Raw genomic sequence first — 14,170 nt, 5'->3', positions numbered from 1 at the left:
TGTTTCAAAAAAATTTAGTATCATAATAGGTGATTCCACTGATCATGGTAGTGAAAAATGTGTTGACATTTTGGTTAAAGTTTTGGATTGTTAAGTACAATAAGTAAATGGCTTCTTTGTAACATTGTTACAGGTTCAGATCTTTTTGATTGCCTAAACCAGGTGTTTCTTGACAAAAAAAATCCCATGGCCATTCTTGTTCTTGACAAAAAAATCCCTGGCCATTCTTGTTCTTGACAAAAAAATCCCATTGCCATTCTTGTTGGCTATTCAAGTGACCATGTAAATGTCATGATTTGGAAGCAGAATTCTGTGTTATCAAGAATTAGGGAAAATCAGCCCCTAGTGTATGATTTGGGATGCATGTGTCATTTGGCCAACACATGCCTAGCATATGGCCTGAAGAAGCTGCCTTACAATATTGAAGAGATGCTAATTGATGTCTACTATCATTTTCTGAACAGTCCAAAAAGAAAAGAAGAAAATAAAGAATTTCAACAATTCACAGACACAGATGCAACAAAATTACTGAAGCAGTCCAGCAGGGTGGCTGTCTCTAAGTTAATGTATGGCAAGAACCCTAAAACAGTGGCCTTCTTTGAAGGCATCAGGGCAGGTGCAAAGCTATTTTGCACCCTGGGCAAACCATCACCTTACGCCCCTGGCCACAGGGCATCACTTATTATAAACTGTTCATTAGTATTAATACACACTTGGCTTGATCATTTATTTATTTCATTATTTGGTATACATATTTAATGATAATAAATGAATAACCTGACTGTGTACTTCAGTTTTGGCATCCTAGACAGACACTTAGTTCACATGCTGGATTAAGCCTGTCCTAGGCAGACACTTAGTTTGCATGCTGGGTTAAGCCTGCCCTAGGCAGACACTTAGTTTGCATACTGGGTTAAGCCTGCCCTAGGCAGACACTTAGTTCACATGCTGGGTTAAGCCTGCCCTAGGCAGACACTTAGTTCGCATGCTGGGTTAAGCCAGGCCTAGGCAGACTCTTAGTTTGAATGCTGGGTTAAGCCTGCCCAGGAAAGCATGTTGGGTAATCCTACTCAGGAAAGCATGTTGGGTTAAGCCTGCCCTAGGCAGACACTTAGTTTGCATGCTGGGTTAAGCCTGCCCAGGAAAACATGCTGGGTTAAGCCTGTCCAGGAAAGCATGATGGGTTAAGCCTGGCCATGGCAGACACTTAGTTTGCATGCTGGGTTTAGCCTGCTCAGGAAAGCATGTTGGGTTAAGCTTGCCCTAGGCAGACACTTAGTTCACATACTGGGTTAAGCCTGCCCTAGGCAGACACTTAGTTCACATGCTGGGTTAAGCCTGCCCTAGGCAGACACTTAGTTCGCATGCTGGGTTAAGCCAGGCCTAGGCAGACTCTTAGTTTGAATGCTGGGTTAAGCCTGCCCAGGAAAGCATGTTGGGTAATCCTACTCAGGAAAGCATGTTGGGTTAAGCCTGCCCTAGGCAGACACTTAGTTTGCATGCTGGGTTAAGCCTGCCCAGGAAAACATGCTGGGTTAAGCCTGTCCAGGAAAGCATGATGGGTTAAGCCTGGCCATGGCAGACACTTAGTTTGCATGCTGGGTTTAGCCTGCTCAGGAAAGCATGTTGGGTTAAGCTTGCCCTAGGCAGACACTTAGTTCCCATGCTGGAATTAAGCCTGCCCAGGAAAGCATATTGGGCTAAGCCTGTCCTAGGCAGCCACTTAGTTCGCATGCTGGGTTAAGCCTGCCCTAGGCAGACACTTAGTTTGCATGCAGGGTTAAGCCTGCCCTAGGCAGACACTTAGTTGCCCAGGAAAGCATACTTTAATAGTCATGAAGATGATGAAAAATGTGGTTTAAGAGTTTTCAGATGTAAAAACAACAACAGTAATGAACAATTATACTTGTTCAACCATATTTTATATTTCATTTTGCAGCCATTGCTTGAATTCATCACCACCTTTCAGGTGGTTGAATCAGTGGTTGGCCACTTGGATAACAGATTACTCTGCAAGTATTTGGACCAGTTTGTCAAAATATTTGCAATAACATCCATTTCAAATTTTTAGAAGTAGATTTCAAGAATGCAAGTAATCAACATTTGGATGATATAGCAGTAGGCATATGGACTCAACAGTACATAGCTAAAACACACACTTTCTGGAGGTGTCTGTGAAACCATTTTTTTTTTATAACTGTTAGACAGTTCTACAAAGAAGTAACTAAGAAGATGATCAGGAAATTTCCATCTAAAGTTGTCAGTCTCAAAGTATTGGGATTCTTAAATCCTGATCTGAAACAAGAAGTCCACAGAGAATCACTCATTCAGCTAGCAGACCTTCTCAGTGTAGATTTGTCAAAGATGAACTGCATGATTAGTATTCTGATAATGACTCAAGATGAACTGCTTGATGAGTATTCTGATAACAGCTCAAGATGAACTGCTTGATGAGCATCCTGATTACATCTCAAGATGAACTGCTTGATGAGTATTCTAATTACACCTCAAGATGAACTCCTTGATGTGTATTTTGATTACACCTCAAGATGAACTGCTTGATGAGTATTCTGATTACACCTCAAGATGAACTGCTTGATGAGTATTTTGATTACACCTCAAGATGAACTGCTTGATGAGTATTTTGATTACACCTCAAGATGAACTGCTTGATGAGTATTTTGATTACACCTCATGATGAACTGCTTGATGAGTATTCTAATTACACATCAAGATGAATTGCTTGATGAGTATTCTGATTACACCTCAAGATGAACTGCTTGATGAGTATTTTGATTACACCTCAAGATGAACTGCTTGATGAGTATTTTGATTACACCTCAAGATGAACTGCTTGATGAGTATTCTGATTACACCTCAAGATGAACTGCTTGATGAGTATTCTGATTACACCTCAAGATGAACTGCTTGATGAGTATTCTGATTACACCTCAACATGAACTGCTTGATGAGTATTCTAATTACACCTCAAGATAAACTGCTTGGTGTGCATTTTGATTACACCTCAAGATGAACTGCTTGGTGAGCATTCTAATTACACCTCAAGATGAACTGCTTGATGAGTATTCTGATTACACCTCAAGATGAACTGCTTGATGAGTATTCTAATTACACATCAAGATGAACTGCTTGATGAGTATTTTGATTACACCTCAAGATGGACTGCTTGATGAGTATTTTGATTACACCTCATGATGAACTGCTTGATGAGCATTCTAATTACACCTCAAGATGAACTGCTTGATGAGTATTCTGATTACACCTCAAGATGAACTGCTTGATGAGTATTCTAATTACACCTCAAGATAAACTGCTTGGTGTGCATTTTGATTACACCTCAAGATGAACTGCTTGGTGAGCATTCTAATTACACCTCAAGATGAACTGCTTGGTGAGCATTTTGATTACACCTCCAGATGAACTGCTTGATGAGCATTCTAATTACACCTCAAGATGAACTGCTTGGTGAGTGTTCTGATTACACCTCAAGATGAACTGCTTGATGAGTATTCTGATTACACCTCAAGATGAATTGCTTGATGAGTATTCTAATTACACCTCAAGATAAACAGCTTGGTGAGCATTCTAATTACACCTCAAGATGAACTGCTTGGTGAACATTTTGATTACACCTCCAGATGAACTGCTTGATGAGTATTCTAATTACACCTCAAGATGAACTGCTTGGTGAGCATTCTGATTACACCTCAAGATGAACTGCTTGATGAGTATTCTAATTACACCTCCAGATGAACTGCTTGATGAGTATTCTAATTATACCTCAAGATGAACTGCTTGATGAGTATTCTAATTACACCTCAAGATGAACTGCTTGGTGAACATTTTGATTACACCTCCAGATGAACTGCTTGATGAGTATTCTAATTACACCTCAAGATGAACTGCTTGGTGAGCATTCTGATTACACCTCAAGATGAACTGCTTGATGAGTATTCTAATTACACCTCAAGATAAACAGCTTGGTGAGCATTCTAATTACACCTCAAGATGAATTGCTTGATGAGTATTCTAATTACACCTCAAGATAAACAGCTTGGTGAGCATTCTGATTACACCTCAAGATGAATTGCTTGACGAGTATTCTAATTACACCTCAAGATAAACAGCTTGGTGAGCATTCTAATTACACCTCAAGATGAACTGCTTGGTGAACATTTTGATTACACCTCCAGATGAACTGCTTGATGAGTATTCTAATTACACCTCAAGATGAACTGCTTGGTGAGCATTCTGATTACACCTCAAGATGAACTGCTTGATGAGTATTCTAATTACACCTCAAGATGAACTGCTTGATGAGTATTCTAATTACACCTCAAGATGAACTTCTTGATGAGTATTCTAATTACACCTCAAGATAAACAGCTTGGTGAGCATTCTAATTACACCTCAAGATGAACCGCTTGATGAGTATTCTGATAACACCTCAAGATGAACTGCTTGGTGAGCATTCTGATTACACCTCAAGATGAACTGCTTGATAAGTATTCTGAGTACACCTCAAGATGAACTTCCAACATTTGTTTATGGTCAAACTACTTTGGATGAAATTTGGTTCAGAATTGTGGATATGAAGCTTGTAGTTTGTATTAACCATTTCATGTGTCTGATGGAATTGACATTTGCTGCATGTCTTCTACACTTTTGCAGGTACAGAAAGATGTTTCTCAGCAGTGAGAAAAATCCTAACAGATTGCAGAGACAGTTTGAATAACAAAACATTTGATGCTGTCCTTAGTGTCAAACTGAATACTCTATTGATGTTAGACCAAATGAAGATCTAAAGCAAGCAAATTTTGTACAGTGAAAAATTAAAATGTATCAGCTAGTCAGAAGTAGACTTTTATTGTATTTGGTAAATAAAATTTGTAAGAATGTAATGTTTTCAGTATTATTACTAGCTATTTTCGGATTGGGCTAATGTGGGTATGTGAGAAAGCTTGCCAGTATATGATATTATATGCTCAGGCACTAGGATATATTATATGACAAGATGTCAACTGGCCTTCTGGTGTCAGATTACATTATCTTAAATGATGGGGAGCTGATATTTTTATCAGTGAGATTGCTTTAAATTATCTAGGCAGTAGAACCTAAAAATCAGACTCGAACCTCCATATTTTGGAAGTTGGAATGCATCAAAGCTCCACACACACCCTTAACCATTGTTAAATACAGTACAAGTAAGAGGTGCCATAGTGGACAAAAGCTGGTCAAATGAGAAAGTTACAGTTGAAATTTCAATGTTGTATGTCGAGAAATCAAATATCACGTGTGGGATCAAATTACCTGTCATTAAAGTTCCATTGTCTTGATTGAGATATAAGATTTTATATGTTGAATTATACAGTGGTGGTTTAAAGTTGTATTTCCTGTGTCGACGTTTTACAGTGTATATTTTGAATTGCACAACGGTGGTAGAAATTTCAATATCATATGTCGAGCATTCCTAATTCACACATTGTATGCAACTGTTTGTGATGAAAGATCCATTTCATATGGCGAGTATTTTGATTTCATCTGTTAAATTTTACAGCATCAAGAAGCAACCTCCTTGTTTAAAAATAACGTCTGTTCACAAGAGCGACCTCTAGTAAAGAAATTCATAGTTATTCTCGACCTGTGAATTGTAACTTTCAAACTATAGATGCATGAAATGTAATAGCGCCTCATAATTGAATACACGAATGATGTGTCTGTATACTCAATATTAAATTGAACTGTTAAAGTGGACATTGAGTAATGTTACTTTTAACACCTTCACATCATTTCACCATATCAAAATAACAATTCTGACAAGTACAATAAAGTGTCCAATCACCGCTGTGTAATTCAACAGATACAATCTCAAAACTCAACATACAGAATGGAACTTTCAGCACAATCAATGTGATTCAACATGCTAAATTGAAACTCTCGACACATGACATTAAAATTTCAACAACCGCTGTGTATTTCTGAAGATACAATCTAAAAACTCGACATTGGACATCAAATTTTCAACTAGCGCTGTGCAAAGTCAACAGATGAACTCTAAATACTCAACATATGAAATGGAACATTCAACACAAACTCTTTGAACCAATAACGTAAATTAGGAATTCTCAACGTATGACAATGAAATTTCAACCACCACCGTGTAATTCAAACGACACAATCTAAAACCTTGACATAGAAAATATAACTTTCAACCACTACTGTTTAATTCAACAGATACATTATAAAATCTCAACCTAGGAAATAGAACTTTAAGGACAAGAATCTTTGATACAACAAGTGAAATTGGAATTTTGGACATATGACATTAAAATTTCAACGGCAACGTTCTGATTGGGCCAGCTTTGGACATTGACAGAGTGAGATGAGAGATATATGCATTAAATAATCAATTAAAATGACAAATTATGATGAATTTGGAATCTTTTCTCATAATTACTTTTCCTTTTAAACTTTTAAATACCATTCAAATAACAATTGGAATGTTAAAAGAGAGATGAAAAAGAAATTTAACATAGTCTAGCTTTTTAACATGAATATGTGACACTGTGTTTGCAGTGAATCATCTTTCTAGTCAGCTGCCAATAGTTCAGAATCATAATGTGTCAAAGTGTTAATACCAAGAAAAATAACAATAAATGCACTTTCCAGAAAATGACCATCAAAATTTAGGTATCACTGGCTTGATAATTGTGTTCTGATGTATATATGTGGATTTTTTCCAGCTTTCTATGAACTATTTCCTGGGTTGAGTTTATGGGGCCATTCAGGGAGCCTGCCTATTATTATAATATATATTTGTTACTCTCCACCACAATTATGATAATTAGCATGAAGCTCCTGTAAACACTTGTTCCTTGTGCATGTAGTTATCTTTGATACTGAAGTGTTTCTTGATTATCATTGCAATATGTTTTATTCAATACAAGAATTTCTACAGATACTAGCACATCAAAATTTAACTAAGTGTCTACTAGCACATCAAAATTTCAATAACAGTGTCTACTAGCACATCAAAATTTCAATAACAGTGTCTACTAGCACATCAAAATTTCAATAACAGTGTCTACTAGCACATCAAAATTTAACTAAGTGTCTACTAGCACATCAAAATTTCAATAACAGTGTCTACTAGCACATCAAAATTTCAATAACAGTGTCTACTAGCACATCAAAATTTCAATAACAGTGTCTACTAGCACATCAAAATTTCAATAACAGTGTCTACTAGCACATCAAAATTTCAGTAACAGTGTCTACTAGCACATCAAAATTTAAATAACAGTGTCTACTAGCACATCAAAATTTCAATAACAGTGTCTACTAGCACATCAAAATTTCAATAAGTGTCTACTAGCACATCAAAATTTAAATAACAGTGTCTACTAGCACATCAAAATTTCAATAACAGTGTCTACTAGCACATCAAAATTTCAATAACAGTGTCTACTAGCACATCAAAATTTCAATAACAGTGTCTACTAGCACATCAAAATTTAAATAACAGTGTCTACTAGCACATCAAAATTTCAATAACAGTGTCTACTAGCACATCAAAATTTAAATAACAGTGTCTACTAGCACATCAAAATTTCAATAACAGTGTCTACTAGCACATCAAAATTTCAATAAGTGTCTACTAGCACATCAAAATTTAAATAACAGTGTCTACTAGCACATCAAAAATTTCAATAACAGTGTCTACTAGCACATCAAAATTTAAATAAGTGTCTACTAGCACATCAAAATTTCAATAACAGTGTCTACTAGCACATCAAAATTTAAATAACAGTGTCTACTAGCACATCAAAATTTCAATAACAGTGTCTACTAGCACATCAAAATTTCAATAAGTGTCTACTAGCACATCAAAATTTCAATAACAGTGTCTACTAGCACATCAAAATTTCAATAACAGTGTCTACTAGCACATCAAAATTTCAATAACAGTGTCTACTAGCACATCAAAATTTCAATAACAGTGTCTACTAGCACATCAAAATTTAAATAACAGTGTCTACTAGCACATCAAAATTTCAATAACAGTGTCTACTAGCACATCAAAATTTAAATAACAGTGTCTACTAGCACATCAAAATTTCAATAACAGTGTCTACTAGCACATCAAAATTTCAATAAGTGTCTACTAGCACATCAAAATTTCAATAACAGTGTCTACTAGCACATCAAAAATTTCAATAACAGTGTCTACTAGCACATCAAAATTTAAATAAGTGTCTACTAGCACATCAAAATTTCAATAACAGTGTCTACTAGCACATCAAAATTTCAATAACAGTGTCTACTAGCACATCAAAATTTCAATAACAGTGTCTACTAGCACATCAAAATTTCAATAACAGTGTCTACTGGCACATCAAAATTTAAATAAGTGTCTACTAGCACATCAAAATTTAACTAAGTGTCTACACAACTCTGCAGAGTTTTTACAAAATCAAATCTTGCTTTTATTTTTGGTCGTTTTGAAGCCAACCCAAAAAGTTGGGGATATAAATAGTGTGATTATTTAATTTTGGTGTATATTATGGTGGGGGGGCTACTAAAGAAAAAAGCAAAGAAGTGTATGTCGAGGGATGAAAATGTTATTAGGATACATGCAGATGATGCAGTAGTGAAAAACTGACTTCACAATTGACTGCTTCAATGGCCAAGTGGTTTAAGAGCATCCACCTCGGACGTGGGAGGTCGTGGGTTGAATCCCTGGCCGAATCATACCAAAGACTTATAAAAGTGGTACTAACAGCTGCCTCACTTGGCGCTCAGCATTAAGAGGTTAGTGTTAGGACTGGTCAGCCTTGTGTCAGGATAATGTGACTGGGTGGGACATCATGCTACATGCCTGCAGCATGATGCCCCAGTGCTAGACATCACTAAACTGCCACACTGCAGACACTGTAGCGATATGACCGAATTTTTTTTAAAGCTATGTTAAAAATCCAAATCATACACATGCACAGATTTCTCAGTTTACTGCATGGGTTTAACACCCAGTCACCTGTTATAGTCTTATCACTTCAGATGTACGGACTGGCTATGTGGATCAAATATTCCATATCCTGTCCCTTCTGAAAGATCAGTACAGTGTCATGTCAACTACAGTGATCCAGTTCCACAATGACTGGACTCTGCCACATGTCTCTGATCACAGCAGGTCATCACCACAGTTGATCATACATTGTAATCCAGATTTGGAAAGAACTTTATTGATTACATTGGAGCGAGATTGAGATCAAGCAAATCTACTCAGATATTTTGCACATCACCTGTTTCCAATGGTTTTGCCCAGAAAGACCCCAATGAACCTCTCCCTCAATGGACAGTACATTCCACTGTCCCTGTTTATGATCAGTTAAAACAAGAACATCAGCATACCCACCTAATTCAGTTAAACATAGTGACATATAAGTAATTGCTATAAAAATGGAGTTTTTTGAGGGGGTAAAATTAAACTGAATTGACAAATGAGTGGCATGTGTGACTGAGTGGTTAAAGCACTTGCCTTAACTGATCAGTGCCCTCTGTCCAAGTAGGTTGCCTTAACTGATCAGTGCCCCCTGTCCAAGTAGGTTGCCTTAACTGATCAGTGCCCCCTGTCCAAGTAGGTTGCCTTAACTGATCAGTGCCCCCTGTCCAAGTAGGTTGCCTTAACTGATCAGTGCCCTCTGTCCAAGTAGGTTGCCATAACTGATCAGTGCCCTCTGTCCAAGTAGGTTCAAGTCACGGGCCAATATGGATGGGTGAGAATCTTGCCAGTAGCTTCCGGTGGATAGGTGGTTCTTACTGGGGTTTTCCCAGGTTCTTTCTCCACCAAATATATTGGCCACCATATGTAGCCTATTGTGTGCTGAAAAGAACTACAACAGCAACAACATTGACAAAGCATATACTGTATGTTGTACAATCGTTTAATTTACTCTACACTTTTTGCCTTGTATTATCACATGCTTCAGTTTTTTTAGTTTGCTTGGCTGTAAAGCCATGTGGGTTTATAGTATAGCCCTGTTTTCATTGTCTGTCACATTATACATCAATGCATCAGTAATTGCTTGTTACCATTATGGAGCCCATATTTCTGATCTGATTTCAATCAAACATGGAATATGAGTTTATCACATTAAAAACTTGGGCTCTCAGATGAGTCCAGTAATAAGTGTGATGTAAGTATTATTGATATGATCTTGCATCTGATTGTCTGAACTTCTTGCCTTTCTTGAAGCCTATATATCTGATTGTCTGAACTTCTTGCCTTTCTTGAAGCCTATATATCTGATTTGATTTTGATCAGACTTCAAATACAATCTATATCATCAACATCTTGGATTCAATAATGTCATCAAGATCTTGTTTGATTTTGATTATGTGTGTGTGTGTGTGTGTGTGTGTGTGTGTGTTTTCGACTTCTAAAGTATTTTTAACAATTTTTCAATCATATCACTACAATATCTACAATTGGACAGTTTACAGAGATGTCTAGCACAGGGGCATCATGCCGCAGATATGTAGCATCGTGTCCCACCCAGTCACATTATCCTGACACCAGGCCAACCTAACACTAACTTCTTAATGCTGCGCACTAAGCAAGGCAGCTACTTGTACAAGATTTACAAGTCTTTGGCATGACTTGGCTGGGGTTCAAACCTGCAACTTCCCACATCTTACGTGGACGTTCTAACCACTATGCCAGCAAAGTGGTTTCATCATGAGTGAGATGGATGCATATTAACAAGTTGATCTTGCATCTGACTGACTGAGATTGTTACTACAGTATTAAAATGCATATTTTGCCAAGACATCGCAGTCACTGGTCGCATTCAGCAGGTGCTTGCTCATAACAGAGCATTTATATAATAAAATCAATTTGTGCATTACAATTGTGGTTGGAAATGACAGGTGGTCACTCATAGCAGCTTTTACTGTACTGTTATTTCAAATTTAATTTTGATAAACTTGAAATATAGGCTTTTAAAATCAGGGTCTTGGATTGGATTGATAATGTGCAAGATCAGTGCTTATAAATAATGTAATTTTACCTCTTATTGGCAGGTCTCATAAAGCCATATCTGGAGTCTGATTTTGATCAAACTTGGGATGTATACCACAGTGTTTCCCCTTAACGCACATTTGTGCAAAGGATTCTCTTAAATCTATCAGGATTTATTTAATATCCAATACTTTGGATGAGCATAGTCATAGTCTGGTTCCCTGCTTCATATGCTCCCTGGGTTGCACTCAGATATTCATATAGCTGAGTGCAACACAGGGAGCAAATGAAACAGGGAACCAGACTAGCATAGGCAATATTATGATGGAGTAGCTTCCCCTAATCTCACAAGCTATCGCGATTTCCATCGAGCTGATCAAGATGTCATCTGGATGTTTAACGTCAATGTTTGTTGCACTAGAAAGTGATCACCAGATTAAAATGGCTTGGACTAAGAATCATTAGCGAAAAAGTAAAAGAAGCAGAACACAAAAGAGTAACTGTAGATCTAACTTTAATGAAAAACGGAGAAAATAATTCCCTTGACTGGAATATGGCACATCCATTAGGATTACCAGTGTGACTTCTGATTGCATGATTGCGAAGACTGCTAAAGTGAATAATCCTTTCATGACGGGTTTAAGAATTTTAAAAAATCTGCCATTGTTTGCCACAAGATATCTGGAGAACACATTATCACCCAAGACATTCTTTCACAACAAAGAAATCAGTAAACTTGCTGAGACAAATGTTATTTGGATTACAGAGTCAAGGGGTCATTGCAGGTTTTGTTGGTTTTTAACTTGCTGCAATAAAAGAAAGGTCTTAAAGTTCAAGTGTAACTTGTTAGAAAGAAGAATAGTCATTAGCCATTTTGATGTTTGGATAAATTTGTTCTAGGACGAAGTACAATGAAACTGATGATAGTACACATTTTATGACAGGCAGTAAATTAACTGCCATTTGGTTTAAAAGATTTAATTGGCTTTTTGTATTAACTTATATGTAATGTGTTGGACTATAATATTGCTACAAAAAGATTATAAGGAGACTGTTAAAAGTACGACTTTAAACTAAAAGAAAAAGGAACTAATAAAATTATTCTTTGAATGGACAATGCATTTGTTTGTTAATTGTGCATGTTGGTTTATTTGTATTTTTAGAGAGAGAGAGAGAGTTCATTGTGCAAGTTGCAATATCCTATTTCAGGCTGAAAAAGTATGGGTGAGATGAAAATTTGTCAGTACATTTTTGACCCCCCACATTTTTTATTTGACCCCCAGTTCTGACACTTAGGGGGTATTTTTTTACCCTCAATTTTACACCCCTGAGAGATACACTGTATACTATGTAATTCATGATCTTGAACTGTTTCAAAAGGAAACAATATTGATATATATTAATGGGCTAATCTTGCATTTGATTGAAGGGTGTGTTGCCACTCTTGAAGCCTTATGTTTATCTTTCTGGGTTATTATCATCAAGATCTTGGATGACCACGATTAAGAGCAAGAAACTACATATTAATTTTGCCTTCATCTTTAAGAAATAACTTTTATCAGGAAGATAGTTCACATGTATTCACACACTACTACACACTACATACATACTATATACATACACTACATACACTACTACACAAGTCATATGTGTTCATACACTACTACACAAGTCACATGTGTTCATACACTACTACACAAGTCTGCTTAGTGAAATGTTCAACTGTTAATGAAGCCAGTTAAGTGATGTCAGGACCACTTGGGCCTCTTGCTAACATGTCTTTGTTGAATATATCTTACATTTTAAGTAAGCATCTTTAGGATCATCAAAATACTGTTTCATACTGCTACATGTATGCATATAATGATAAATTCATAGCGCAAAAATATGTCGCGTACACAAGTAAACATTGCAACCTTTACAACTTCCATTTGAAACAATTCAGTTTTCCAAGTTTGACAGAAACACTAAATATCTGTAGAGAACAGCATTATTGTTTATTAAAATGTCAAGCAAAAACTATGTTACAGCTAGCATGGCTTAAAGCTGGGAGTTATTTTATCACTAAATGTCTTATCCAGTATGCACACCATGGGAAGTATTGCATGTTCCGACTTTCTGAATCATTCATTTGCCAAATTTTATTAAAATTTTGTTATCTTAGAATGAATTTTGACACGTTTGTGCTGTACCTAAGTGTGGTTACTTGATATTATGGGTATATTAATACCCTTGTCTGTCATTCTGACAACATAGGTTAGGTTTTGGGGTTAGATTAGTTTTCAGGCACAGTGGTGAAAGCCATCAGTATTCCACAACTGTGGCTGCCATTTGATAAGCATACTTTGAACAGAAAAAGGATACTTCATAAATCTTGTGTAATTGATACCTGAAATATTCTGTCTGTGTGTGTGGGTAAGTGCCATCAGGATGTGAAGGGTCATTTTGTAAGCTGCCATTAGTGTAAATGAGACTGCACACAAATTGGCATGCTTCATGAAGACAGGATTCTTATTCCTAAATAGTCCATGGTATTTTCTGGTAATCTAGCCATCAACTAGGACAAGAGCATCTCAAGAGAAATTCCATAATGATCTTTGTATCCAATCTGCAGAGATCTGATGCTGTGTAATTCAGATAAACAAGAATCCCCTGTTCACTTGAAATCATTAATGTTCAGCATGGACCCTGATCTGATTGCACCTTTTGCAATAGTGAATCTGAGTCTACACTGGTCACAGTTAGGATTGTTTTGTACATCAGCAAATACAGTACTGTGAGACCCTGATCTGCTTGCACATTATATAGCAGTTCATCTGAGTCCTTGCTGGACACAATTAGGCATGTTTTTGGTGTTTTAATTTTTATGGGGTTTAATGCTATTTTTCAGTACAGTATAGGCAGTACACAGCAGCTGGCATGACTGGTGGACAAAAAAAAATCAGGGAAAACCCTGGGAATAATCACTGGCCCACAGGCATGTTTTGTTCATCAGTAAATATATTATAGTCATAATCATGTTTATGATGTCAGCTTTCATGTGTTTACTGCAGAACTCGAAATGATATGATAATTACATTAGGAGGTCAACAATAGGTGTATCGAATTGCTTTTGAACTCTGTGAGAAA

General features: G+C 36.6%; 1 protein-coding gene and 1 pseudogene across 7 annotated transcripts in view; both read left to right on the top strand.

Annotated features, from left to right (window-relative positions):
• The window catches only part of LOC149794760 (vitamin D3 receptor-like), a 140,953-nt gene that overhangs the window by 86,938 nt on the left and 39,845 nt on the right, over nucleotides 1-14,170 (top strand). The window lies entirely within an intron of this gene.
• LOC149794761 (uncharacterized) lies at nucleotides 49-4,922 on the top strand (annotated as a pseudogene).

The sequence above is a fragment of the Sinohyriopsis cumingii genome, chromosome 7 (genome assembly GCF_028554795.1).
Source record: "Sinohyriopsis cumingii isolate HCF-2022 chromosome 7, ASM2855479v2, whole genome shotgun sequence".
NCBI classification, from domain to species: Eukaryota; Metazoa; Mollusca; class Bivalvia; order Unionida; family Unionidae; genus Sinohyriopsis; species Sinohyriopsis cumingii.
This window is presented reverse-complemented; position numbering and strand designations above follow the sequence as displayed.